The sequence below is a fragment of the Notamacropus eugenii genome, chromosome 1 (assembly GCF_028372415.1).
Source record: "Notamacropus eugenii isolate mMacEug1 chromosome 1, mMacEug1.pri_v2, whole genome shotgun sequence".
In the NCBI taxonomy this organism is placed as follows: Eukaryota; Metazoa; Chordata; class Mammalia; order Diprotodontia; family Macropodidae; genus Notamacropus; species Notamacropus eugenii.
Genome location: NC_092872.1, coordinates 506,045,641 through 506,059,491, shown reverse-complemented (window position 1 = coordinate 506,059,491; position 13,851 = coordinate 506,045,641). Strand labels below are relative to the sequence as shown.

General features: G+C 32.9%; 1 protein-coding gene across 4 annotated transcripts in view; it reads left to right on the top strand.

Moving 5' to 3' along the window:
* GNAS (GNAS complex locus) overlaps positions 1–13,851 on the top strand; it is a 308,988-nt gene that overhangs the window by 272,166 nt on the left and 22,971 nt on the right. The window lies entirely within an intron of this gene.

The following is a 13,851-nucleotide window of genomic DNA, read 5'->3' as shown; positions in this document are numbered from 1 at the left end:
TTTCTCTTTCAAAGTTCTACTCAACTCTGGTCCTTTCATCAGGACTGTGTGAAAGTTCTCTATATAACAGTAAGGGTCCTTTCTACTTCCCATGCTCTGTAGGACTATATTCATCTTAACAAAGGTAAATCCTTCTTGGGTGGTAAAACTAGCTCTTTTGCCTTTTGAAATACTGTTTTCTAAGATCTCCTTTTATTTATAATACATGCTGGTAGGTCTTGTGTGTTCATGACTTCTTTCTTGGTGCTTGAAGTCTTTCTTTCTAGATGCTTACAACATTTTTTTTGACATAGAAGCCCTGGATTTGGGCTGTTACATTTTGGGGCTCATTTTCTTTTTGAGGTTTCTTTCAGATGATTACTAAAGGATTCTTCAAGGTGGGGCAGAGCCAAGATGGCAGAGGAGAAAGACTGACGTGCTCTAGCTCTCCCCCCATAGCCCATAAAATACCTGTAAAAAATAACTCTAAACAAATTCTAGAGCAGCAGAAGCCACAAAATAACAGAATGAAAGAGATTTCCAGCCCAAGACAGCCTGAAAGGGAGACAGGAAAGGTCTATCACACCAGGCTCAAAGCAGAGTGCAGCCCAGCCTTGGCCACATGGCACAGCACAGACAGGACTGGAGCAGGCTTCAGGGCACAGAATCACAGATAGCGGCTGCAGTTCCCAGATTTCTCAACCCACAAATGCCAAAGACAGCTTCAAAGGTCAGTGAGAAAGTTCTTTCATCTGGGTGAGAAGGAAGCAGGTCTGGCCCCAGCTCTGGTCCCAGGGTGGCAGCAGCCACTGTAGAAGCAGCGTCCATTTTTGGAGCCCTCTGTCTAAAGACCCTGGGGGAATTGAGTGACTGATCTGAGTCTCAGTCCTGAGTGGTGGTCCTGGGGTGAGGAAGAGTGCTGGCATAGTGGAACTGGTGGTGACTATAGAGAGAGAATCCTACTCACAGATCCTGGGCAGAAAAGCTTGTGGTTCCTCCCAGAGCAGAGCACAGGCCAAGAGAGAAGTAAACTCCTCTCCCTTGAATATGCCACCTTAGAGGAACTGAGAATTTACAGGTCCCTAGAATATACCCTCCACTTGACAAAGGACTCAAAAACCAAGTAACTGGCTGGGAAAATGCCCAAAAAGGGAAAAAAATAAGACTATAGAAGGTTATTTTTTTGGTGAAAAGGTATTTTCTTCCATCCTTTTGGATGAGGAAGAACAATGCTTACCAACAGAGGAAAATATAAAAGTCAAGGCTTCTACATCCAAAACCTCCAAAAAAATATGAAATGGTCTCAGACCATGGAAGAGCTCAAAAAGGATTTTGAAAATCAAGTAAGAGGTAGAGGAAAAATTGGAAAGAGAAATGAGAGCATTGCCATAAAATCATGAAAAGCAAGTCAACAGCTTGCTAAAGGAGACCCCAAAAAAAGCTGAAGAAAATAACACCTCTAAAAATAGACTAACCCAAATGGCAAAAGAGGTCCAAAAAGCCAATGAGGAGAAGAATGCTTTTAAAAACAGAATTAACCAAATGGAAAAGGAGGTTCAAAAGCTCACTGAAGAAAATAGTTCTTTAAAAATTAGAGTGGAGCAGATGGAAGCTAATGACTTTATGAGAAACTAAGAAATAATAAAACAAAACCAAAAGAATGAAAAAATTGAAGACAATGTGAAATATCTCATTGGAAAAACAACTGACCTGGAAAACAGATCCAGGAGAGACAATTTTAAAATTATTGGTCTACCTGAAAACCATGATCAAAAAAAGAGCTTAGACCTCATCTTCCAAGAAATTATCAAGGGAAATGGGCTTGATATTCTAGAACCAGAGGGTAAAATAGAAATGGAAAGAATTCACTGATCACCTCCTGAAAGATACCCCAAAAGGAAAACTCCCAGGAATATTGTAGCCAAATTCCGGAGTTCTCAGGTCAAGGAGAAAATATTGCAAGCAGCCAGAAAGAAACAATTCAAGTGTTGTGGAAGTACAATCAGGATAACACAGGATTTAGCAGCTTTGACACTAAGGGATTGAAGGGCTTGGAATATGATATTCCAGACGTCAAAGGAAATAGGATTAAAACCAATAATCACCTACCCAGCAAAACTAAGTATAATAGTTCAGGGGGAAAAAATGGAATTTTAATGAAATACAGGACTTCCAAGAATTCTTGATGAAAAGGACAGAGGTGACTAGAAAATTTGACTTCAAATACAAGAATCAAGAAAAACATGAAAAGGTAAACTGGAAAGAGAAGCCTTAAGGAACTCAATAAAGTTGAACTATTTACATTCCTACATGGAAAGATGTTATTTGTAACTCATGAGACCTTTTTCAGTATTAGGATAGTTAGAGGGAATATATATGTATTTAGGTGAATATGGGTATGTATGTGTGTGTATATTATATATCTGTAGGTATGTATATGTGTATGTATATATGTATATATGTGTGTATGTGTATATATATATCTATACATATACATACATACACACACACATAGAGGGCACATGGTGAGCTGAATATGAAGGAAGAATACCTAAAAAAAATAAAATTTACTATTGAGTGGAATGTACTAGGAGTAAGAGAAAGGGAGAGGTAGAATGTAGCAAATCATCTCACATACAAGAGGGAAGAAAGAGCTTCTACAATGGAGGGGAAGAGGGGGGAGATGAAGGGAAATAATTGACCCTTACTCTCACGGAATTTGACTTAAGGAGGGAATAACACACACTCAATTGGATGTGGAAATACATTTTACCCTGCAGAAAGGCACGGGGGAAGGGTATAGAAAAGGGAAGATAATAGAAGGGACAGCCAATTGGGAAAAGGGATAATCAGAAGCAAACACTATTGTGGGAGGATAGGTCAAGGGAGAGAACTGAATAAATGAAGGGCAGGACAGGACAGAGGGAAATGTGGTTAGTCTATTACAACATAAATATTATGGAAGTGCTTTGCATTCTTACACTTGTATGACCTATATTGAATGTTTTCTCAATTAGGGTAGGGAGGGAGGAAAGGAGAGAATATGGAACTCAAAACTTTAAGAACGAATATTAAAAATTGTTTTAGCACGCAGGTGGAAATTGAGCTGATCAGGCAATGGAGTATAGAAATCTATTTTGCCCTACAGAAAAATAGAGGGGAAGGGGAATGAAAGAAGAATGGGTAGTAGAAGGGAGGGTAGAATGGAGGAAGAGGTGAATAGGGTGCATGCTGTCCCCAGGGTGGGGGGTGGGGAGAGATGGGGAGAAAATTTTAAATTCAGATTCTTGTGGAAGTGAATGTTAAGAACTGAAAAATAAATTATATAATTTTTTTTAAAAAGGAAAATAAATAAATGATTCTTCATATTTTCATTGTCCTCTGATTGTAATAGTTCTGGGTGGTTTTATTTGCAAATGCTTGGAGTACAGTATTCAGGCATTTTTAAATCATGGTTTTCAGAGATTCTTATAATTTTTAAATGATTTCTCTTTGACCTGTTTTTCAGATCAGTATTTTTATGAGATGAATTAATTGTTTTTTGTTTTTCAATATTTTGATTTTGACCAAATATTTCTTGCTAATTCATCACATCATTGATTTGTGTTTGTTGTAGTCTAATTTTTAGGAAGTCCATGACTTGAGTAAGGTTTACTGCTTTCTATCTAAGCTATTTATTCTCCTCCCAAATCTAGAGTTTTTATTTCATTGTTTTCATTTCTTCTAGGTAGTTAACATAGCCATTGTTGAAAATACATTTTTCTTTTGAGTCTCTGGTTGCATTATTAGGGAGCTGCTTTCACTTTTTAGGTTGGACTTTTGGATATCTCTTGGTCTACTACATAATTCTTTATAATGATCTATAACTTCTTTGGTTTACATCTCTCTCTAGCCTTAGTTCTTGGATTATAACTTTGTGCCCTAGTCAAACTGTGCTCCTATAGCACTCTGCTATGCTTTTATGCCCTATTCTATTGCCCTAGATTTATCTCCATCTATGTTACCTGAATTCCCGTACTGATTTCTGCCTCTTCCTCGCTTCCCAGCCCTGATCTTTGAGGTTCAGAGACCTGGATTTTCAGAGCCCTCTCTTTGTGTCACAGGATATAAAATGCTAAGGACCAGGCTCATGGGCCTGGGATGTCCAGTTCTGAGCTCTGCTAAGGAGCATGGACAAACTGTTCTAGTCCTCTCTTTCCTGTTGCTCATAGTCTTATGGCCGATTTGGGTAAAGTTTTTAGGTGAAAGAAACTTAGTGTAGTTAACTCATTAGATTTCTTTAATATTATTCAATCTAGTGCAAAACTTAGGTTTTTGCCTGAGTTAAGGGTGTTGGAATAGGGGTTGCCTTGCCTGCCTGTTTTCAAAAAGCCATCTTGGCTAGAAGTCTAACCCTCATATTGTAGATAAAGAAACTAAGGCTGAGAAAAGTTAAATGACTTGACCAGGGTCATACAGGTTATAAGTGTTGGAGCCAGAATTTGAATATGGGCCCAGAGCCAGCACTCTTTTTCCTATCTTTGCTTACTCCATATTTGGTTGTTATTTTTGTTTGGATGAGGGGGAAGGATCCTCTATCGCTAGATCTTGTGTTATGAAAATACACAGAACTTTAATGCCGTTAAACACAGGCATATTCTTTATATTGTGTAGAGCACTGGATTTGGAGGCAGGAAAACCTAAGTTCAAATCTGACCTCAGAGACTTACTACCTGTATGGACTTGGGAAATCACTTAACTTTTTGTCTACTTTGGTTTCCTCAAAAATGGGGATCATAACAGGACCTACCTCACAGAGTTGCTGTGACAATCAAATAAGATCAACTGAGAAAATATTTATAAATATTTAGCACAGTACCTTACACACAGTAGGTACTTAATAAATTCTTTTTTCCTTTCCCTCATCTTCCCATCAGTTAGATTGGATCTGTATTTGTTTTTTACCATCCTATAGTGGTGCCCACTTTCTATAATTATTTGAACATTTAAACCTTCTTTGCCCTGAATTAAGTACGTGCCTTGATTTACTATCTACCATAGCATGTATAAATGCAACTTCATAAAAATTCCACATATATTTTAGAATAAGTGGGATTCATATTTTATTTTGCAGTTATTATACATCTTCATTTTAAAATATGCAAAACCTGATTATTTTAAATTATACTAAATTAAATGTTGGGCGTGGTGGTACACACCTGTAATCCTTGCTATGGAAGTAGCTGAGGTTGGTGTATTGTTTGTGCTCTGGAGTTCTGAACTGTAGTAGGGCTAAACCAATCAGGTGTCCAAAATAAATCCAGTAGTAATATGGCGATGCCTGGGAGTAGGGGACCACTAGGCTCCCTGTGGAGGGGTGAACCAGCCCCAGTCAGAAACTGAGCAGGTCAGAAAGTTCCATGTCATTCAGCAGTGTAATCAGACCCTCTGCAGCTCCACTTCTAGCATAGGCAAAATAGGAGACCCAGTCTGCCTTTCTTCCCTAAAAAGGCAGTGTTTATTTCCTGGATTATATGAGCCAATATTGTATGGTGAAATGAATCCCTGAAATTGTAACCAAAAGACAGATTTCAGTCTCTGCTCTCCTACTTACTAGTTGTGCATGCCACCTAAACTATCTGATCTTCAGTTTCCTAATCTATAAAATGGGTAAAATAACTCTACTACTACTGCATCACAGGGAGCACTAAACAATGCATGTTTAAGCTCTTTGTAAACTTTAAAATGATACAAAAGTTAAGTTGATGTTAGTACACCTTGTGTTCTAAGCTTGCATTTTTATACAGCATATTAGTGACTTAGTGGATAGAGAAGTATCCCTGAAGTTAGGAAGAGCTGGGCCTAAGTCTTGTCCCTGACACATACTGGCTGTGTAACCCTGGCAAGTCACTTAACATTTTAGTATCTCAGTCATCTCCTTAAGACTCTTTGGCAAAAGGCACAGGAAGCTCCTTCCACTGATGAAATCTTAGATCCATGAAAAAATAACTAATTTGAGGGCAAAGAAATAAATAATTATCCCACAGAAAGTAACTAGAATTAATTGTAAAGTCCCTGGTTGTTTTTGAATACCAGAAGAACTGGATGCAAAGAAACTTTAACGAACATAATGAAATTATCTCTCATTACATTTACATCTTGTAATTTTCATGAAAAAAATGGAACATGGATAGGGAAATTTCAATAAATTAAAAGTATACCATAGTATAAATTCTCATTTGACTTATTATATATTTTCTCATTTAGCCAATTCTATCTAAAGCAGTAGTTTTTTCTGATATTTTGTATTGTTCTGTGGAGTATCACAAGAACTGGTAATACACAATCTTTAAATAACAGAGAATATAGAAGAATAAAGAAGAAATCTCTAGTCCAAATTACTATTTATAATTGCCAAACCTAAGAATATCAGTTGTCATTCTTGGAATATGTAATTCTTTTTTAAAAAATGATAAATGAAACATTAGTCCGTTCGTATTTTAGTACTCTATCAGAGATTTATCAGAGTAGTAACATATATTATGAAGGTAGGAATTGTCTTCTCCAATTAATGTTGTCCAATGCGATCACCCCTTTAATCTGTATATTCTTTTAAGGTATTTATGCAGTAGACTGTGGAGTCACCATGAACTCATAGATAGAGTGCTGGGCTTGGAGCCAGGAAGATTGTTTAGCATCTCACTTACTACTTATTAGCAGTTTGACTATAGGCAAGTTACTTAAGTACTATGTCACAGTTGTGGGGTTTTTTAAGAATAGGATTTATTTGCTGTCTACTATTCTCCCATGCCAATCAAATTACAAACATTTTATGCATTTTTAGTTTATTTCATACCTCTTAATATGTCACTGATTTCAGTTTGCTTTTATAATTTCCTCAAATTTGTAATCTTCTTGAAATTTTATAACTCCTTGATACTAAGTATCTTCTCTTCTATCCTTTATTTTATAGCTTCAAACAACATGAGAAATAAGTATCTATTACTTGACAGTTGCTCATTGTCAATTTTAACTAAATTTAGATGTCATAAAAGTATTTTTGAATATTAATCAAACAGCTAAATGTCATCAACCTTTAAATGTAGATATTAGAGGGGGAATCAGTTGAGGTGAATTTTCTTTTTCTCAGCACAATTTACCATTTAAATAGGTGTTGTATACCCTTATTCTTATACTTAAAATATAATACTTGTACACATTATGAAGTGTGCAGTATTTTATTCCTGTTTCAGTATATGAGATTACTTTCCACTTACTCTGTTCATATCTTATATGTAAGTAGTTTTTTGTTTATATGTTGTGTTCCCCACTAGAATGTGAAGATGTTGTATTTGCCTTTCTTTGTATCCCAAGCACTTAGCTACAGCACCTGGCACCAAATTGTTTAATAAATACTTGTTGAATGGCTGACGGAACCAAAAGTTTTTGAAGATATGTTTAAATTCATTATACTTAATGACCCCTTTATATTCAAGTTCAACAATATTAATTTTACAAAGAAAGTAATAGTATTCTCTCCATATATGATAGGTATATATTACATATGTGATTTAATACTCTATAACTTTCTTGTTTCGTCTTCATTTGCCTTAATATTCTCAACCTGTAAGGATTTTAAATAGAGTATTACTTTATTCATCATATCTTAATTCATTTGATTAGAGGCATATAACTAGAGATACTGAAAATAAACCTAAGAAAATTCCCTGATTTCCATTTTTTAAAAGGAGTATTTTAGTTTAGTTCAGCAATTATTTACAAAACCTTTGTATTGTATAATGCTAGGTATTCAGTGTTTACAAGGACAGAAATAAAGTTTCTGATGGTCTCAAGAAATTTACAATAGAAAGGGGTGGGAAGATGTGATAATTTTAGGGGGAAAAAAATCCCTGCAGAGAGAAGGCTACAGTAATAAAGGATAAACTTTTACTATATTTTTCAACTTTTAATCAATCTAATGAGATAATAAACTGTTGAATAAATATGTCCATTTAATAAAGATATTACCTTTTAAGGTATATCTTTTTCTTCTCTTTATATATTTCTTACTGATTTTCTTCTCTTACAACTAACTCTCAGGAGAATTCAGTTGAATAATGCCCACTGTTCTTTATATAACCCTTAGTCTTATTTTGCTCTAGAATAAAATTTTGACAGATAATCTGCGTTTTTAAAAAATTTACCTTTATTTACCTCTGAGTTAAGTTCTAATGTCTATAAATGTGGATTTGAATATTTAACTGAAATGTACACACTCACCCTGAAGAATGAGTTTCTGTCATACAATGCTTAAGTTCAAAGATGTTTAAAATCTCTCACTATATTTTTATATAAATTATATACATAACTCATGTATAATTATGTATAAATATTTAAAAGACATAATTATATAAAGTATAATTAAGGAAAATACTTCAGCCCTGCATGGTTCAAGGTGATAACTTATTAAACTGTGTAAAATGAAAATATCACAAAATGCAACATTCTTGGTGCCAAAAAACAAAAGTAAGCATATAGTTAAGTGGAGATAACCTAAATTATACTCCAGTTACACAAGTGAGTTCTGTAATTGATTGAGACTTTTTAGATACTAACCATAATTTCAAATATTTGAGGTCTTTTTTTAGTTTCAGAAGCAAGAAAATATTAATTACTTGCAATGCTCAAAATACTAAATGCATTTTCCTAGTTTTATAAAAATCCCTTTTTAGACTAAATAAAATCATATATATATATATATAAATTAAGGAATTTAAATGCCAGTATGTTAGTGCCTAAAGGCATCCTGTAGATTGATAGAGTACTGTTTTCCTTTAAAGTCTTATTTTAATGGCTATACACCTTAGGCAATAATTAACTATTTTAAAATCATTTTTATAGCTGTACATGGTTATATGTACAATCCTCCTTGGACCTTTACCAGTCACTTTATTTCTGTACACTTTCACTTCCCACAATTACGCAATCTGTAACAGGAACTTCAAATTTCATATCCTTTCAAATGATCTCTTTATCTCATTTGAAGGAGAATTGTAAACTTAGAAGGAAGGATCGTATGATTTTGGTCTAAAATGTGTTTTAAATTATGAAGGAATTGTAAGTTTCCTTAAGAGCTTTGTAATGGACAGAATTTTTTAATTTTTAATTTTATTATCTGATATCAGGCAGCTTACAATAAGGCTGACTTTAGTAATCTGAATGTTTCAAGTGGTTACTGCATATTGGCAATAAAAGTATTAAAGAATCATGTTTTATTAAGAAAATGTCTGCTGTTGAATAATATTGATAAATGTAGTGAATAACATTTTTGACATAACTTCCTTGCCTACACAGATAATTGTGGTGGTAATTGAATGAGTCAATCAAAGGCATAGTCTAAGAATAAAACATTCTCTCACCCACTAAAGTGAAAGAAAGGTATTGTTAAAAGTAGTCCAGTGATGGAGGCAGGGAAGCAAGGTTATGTAATGACTTAATAGAGTTTCATTTTACCTATGAAAATAGGTTCAGATATGGCTTGAATCATGAGTGAGGTTAATTTTTGTCTTCTCAGATGACTTTTCCATAAGACTTTTGATAGGGCTTATTAAATAAGTTGGTTTACTTTTGAGATAAGATCATTTCTTGCTGAAGCAGGCAACTCATTTTTAAAGCACATTGGCAATCCAGCTTTCAGGATGTTAGTCTTGTGTCCTGAACCATTTCTGCTTTCAAACTATGCTTTTGTGAGTATTAGAAGTTATGTTTCTCTACCACTTAAAAATAGAAAAGCAGCAGCTTTGTATTATTTCAGCAGCATTTTTATTTCATTTTAAGATGTTAACATTTGCATAGCTTGTGAAAAGTAACCCCAAACCCCTTTCCAAAACCCTTGGGGCATTTTTTGTTAATAATGTAGCTTTTAAAATGTTTCCTCAGTTGTTTCATTAAATCAACCTTTCATTAAAATGCAACCAGCTTGTTTCTGTATAATTTTGTTACTCTTTGTATTAGAGTAGAGATACATTATACCTTTCCCATTTCTAAATCTGCCTGTGCCTATTTTTATTTGTCAAGCTGAGGTTTGACTGGCCGGATTCCAGATGTCTCTCTCACAAGATTTGGTGCTGATGGTCTATTTATAGAACTGTGGTTTCATTGTCATGACAACCGTGCTAGAGGCCAAGGCGGCTGGGAGCTATTTCTGGACTGGTGCTGTAATGTAAAACTGATTGGGCAAGTTTGTATATCCTCTAAAGCCGACTAACTTTAGAGGAGTAAAAGGAAGGGAAAAAAAGATTTATAGAATTTCTTTCAAAAGACTTTTTTTCTTTCCTCTTGATATTTGTTCTTTTTGGATCATTCCATTTTTTAAAAAGTTATTTATTTCACATTAAAGTTTTCCATACTGCGTAAGTGGATTGTTATTCCAATCTCTTAAATATTATGTTTCCAAATGTGGGGTTAGATAAGCAACTGCTATAAGCAGGATGTTTTTCATTTGAGAAAAATATGATTCTTATTATGGATTGACAGGGGAAAAACATTTTATATATAGTAATAGAAGTCCTTTATGACCTGTAATTTTAATATTTTAGGCTTCTAGGTGTCCTGTTAGCCCTTCCATAAAAGGAATTGTAACCTTGTGGTAACAAGTTGATTCCACATCTGTAAAGTCATATTTTTCAACTTTCACATTATTTGGTTAAAAAATTGCCTAGTGGTGCCCCTCTGCCTCCAAGTGGTAAGACTGTTTTTTCTAAGGTTATTTTCTAATTGAAATAAAATGTAGTCCCTTCATGAAGGCCATTTTATACAGTAACTTTTAAAAATTCCTTTACATTCTTGTTCTGAATGACTTGTATATTTTTAGCATAATGATTAAGCAGGTTGAAAGCAAAAATGCTTCTTAGTAAGAGACTCCTTTACCTTATTAAGATAAAATAATCTTTGGTTTCTTTTTGAATTGTTATTTAAACCATAATGATCAGAACATTGCCAGGATTTCTATTATAAATTTCTGCGTAATGCTTGGTTATACATATTTCCTTTATTGTACAACTTCCAATCCTAAATTGTATTTCAAAATGATCACTTAAAGATAATCTAGTAAGTTGAATTTTCAGGTGCATTTTTTAATAATTATTATCCCAAAATAGTATTGTTCTTTTCCTTTAGATAGATTTCTCTATTTTTTTGTTTCCAACATAAAATACTTCTATGGATTTTTTAAAAAGTAAGTAACTTTTATTTCTGGTATATTTAGCATGTGATCTTTTGCTTTTTTTCTTTAAAAACTTTATTTTAGTCAAATTAAATTCTACAAAATGAAAATGGCATGAAAGCAAAATTAAAAATTGTGTTCTCTTTGAACAGCTTTTGTAAATTGAAGCAAATATTCATAGCATCTTTGCCATGTCATATACAATAATATATCCTCCTAGGGATAAGAAACAGTTATGTTACATTACAAATTAAGTTGATTTATATGTAAATTGTATATATCACATATTACACAAAGTAGAAGAGATTCCTTCTTAAAGGACATGATGGAAAATTCTTAGGCAAAGTGAAAAGATTTTTGATAATATGAAAATGAACTCTAATTTGTTATCAGTATTCTGATTTTTTTGTAATTTTGAAAAGTATGGTTTTCTTTTAAAACGAGGTATACCTCTGTTATTGGGCTGAAGGTAACAATAGTAATTCGTATTTGTATAGCATCTTAAGGGACACAAGGCATTTTCCTCAAAAAATCCTGAGACTGGCAATGAATTTCAACCTGATTTTGTTTACATTTATATTTTTCTAGCACCACATTTTCTTTTCCTATTAATCAATGTATTTCGTATTTGACAGTTATTTAAGCAAGTCAAGAATTCCTGCCTACTTTTAAAAATAGTAGTTGAGTAGAATGAGAGAGAAAAAAGGGGGCCTAAATGTTATCTGTGATAGTAAATAGTACTATGTACTCAGATAGTAGTACTACTTATCCAATGCCCCAGATTGGCAAATATTTAAATCTCTTAAAAAGCTGATGTTTTATCCGTTATAATCAGAGTGGTCAGGTCTGGAACACCATTTCCTTTCCCTTTTTATAAATGTTAAAGTATACATATAATTTTGTGTGTCAACATTTATAGGCAAAATTGCATTATAATAAATTGAAATAGTACATTGTTAGTATGGACAATTAAAAATTTAGAACTTTAGTATATTCAGTTTGGTCATTCAGTGAAAAAAATGCTAGAAAATTATGATTACAAATATTTTCCTTCAAGTAAAAAATTATTATTTACTCAAAAATTATGAATATTAAATTTATTGTGGTAATATTTATATTCATCTACAAAAATAAGAAAAATCAGGACCTTTTATGAGGATTTGATGCTCTCGGGAGAAAAAAATTGACACTGCTTTTCAATTAAGAAGTGTTAAAATTGTTGCTTCAATTTAGTTGTTTTCAGCTATTTTAGGTTTAATATTTTAAGTAGTAATTATTGAGTATTTTTTCACTGTTCTTGATTAAAACAAGGATTATTTGTAAGTACTGGATTAAAAATTCCCTTTTTTTTTATAACCTATAAAGGTAATATCTCTCCAAATTGAACTTCCTTTGTCTATGAATTTTGTTGTAGATATTTTACTTCGTATAGTGGTTATAGTTAATTGAAACATATATGTACATACATACACACATACTGACAGCGAAGTTTCAAATTAATATATATACTAAGTTATTTTGAGGGCTAATTATTTTGTAATTTCTGTTTCATCATTGACCAATGAGATCACTGAAGTAGTTGACTTGGGGATTTTTATAGATATATATTTGTTATGCTTTAAAATCACACTCCAATGTGTATCTTCATAGAAAATAGTTGTTTAAAAGAATTAAATTATCACTAGAAGTATATTGTCTACTTAGATGAATAAAAATACCCTTTTAAATTCTTATCCCACCTGATTTGTAAATTATTTTATCTAATAACAAAACTAGAATCTCCAAAGATTATCAGGTTATACTTAGAGTCAAGAAGGCATCTGAGAAAAAGAGCTTCTATTCTACTTTCCTTCAGAAGGCTGTAATTTCAGAAAGTGGTTTATTTGGTTTTGGTCATGTTTTCTTTTCCTCAGGATCTTCTCTTTCCTTCCCTTATGAATCTTCTCTCTTCTTACCTTTCTTTTTTTCTTTTTCTTTCTCTTTTTTTGCCAAAAGACATGGCTTGATCTACTTTAAGATAAAATATGTTTCTTTAATGCATCACTGATTGAATATAGGTTTGTCTTTCCAAATGTTATGCAAGATAACATTCTAGAAAAGATTAATCAGTTCTTTAACTGTTAAACACCAGTACCATTGATGAGGGAATGAAAATGCCATTAATTTACTCTTTGAAAATTAATTTATACCTGTTATTAAAAGTTTAATATTTAGACTGCTTTATTTCATGTACTTAATGTTGAATGAATAGAAAATTTGTGTTTGTTTCCTGTTAAATATAACCATTGCAAGGAAGGACCCTTTCTGCCAAAATCTTTTGTTTATTAAATGAAATTCTTAAAAAGTAGAAGTAAATGACAACGACTCCTTGTGGCTAATTAAACAGCCCACATTTTGCTGGTTCAAGTTTTCATCATTCCCTTGAAAAATAAATCTTTCTGTGTGTCATTTATCCCTCAAATCAGTACAGACCAATTTTTTTAAACACCCACTTAAAATAGTGAATGTGAATTGTGAAACTTTTCTTAAAAAATTAATTTGTTATTTTGGAGCACATACAGCCATACAATTAATTGCTAGCTTTTAAAAATAAGAAATTTATCTGTACTTGTTTTACTATAGGTATCTGGTTTGTTATTATCAGGAAGCATTTGCTTATTTTTGTACAC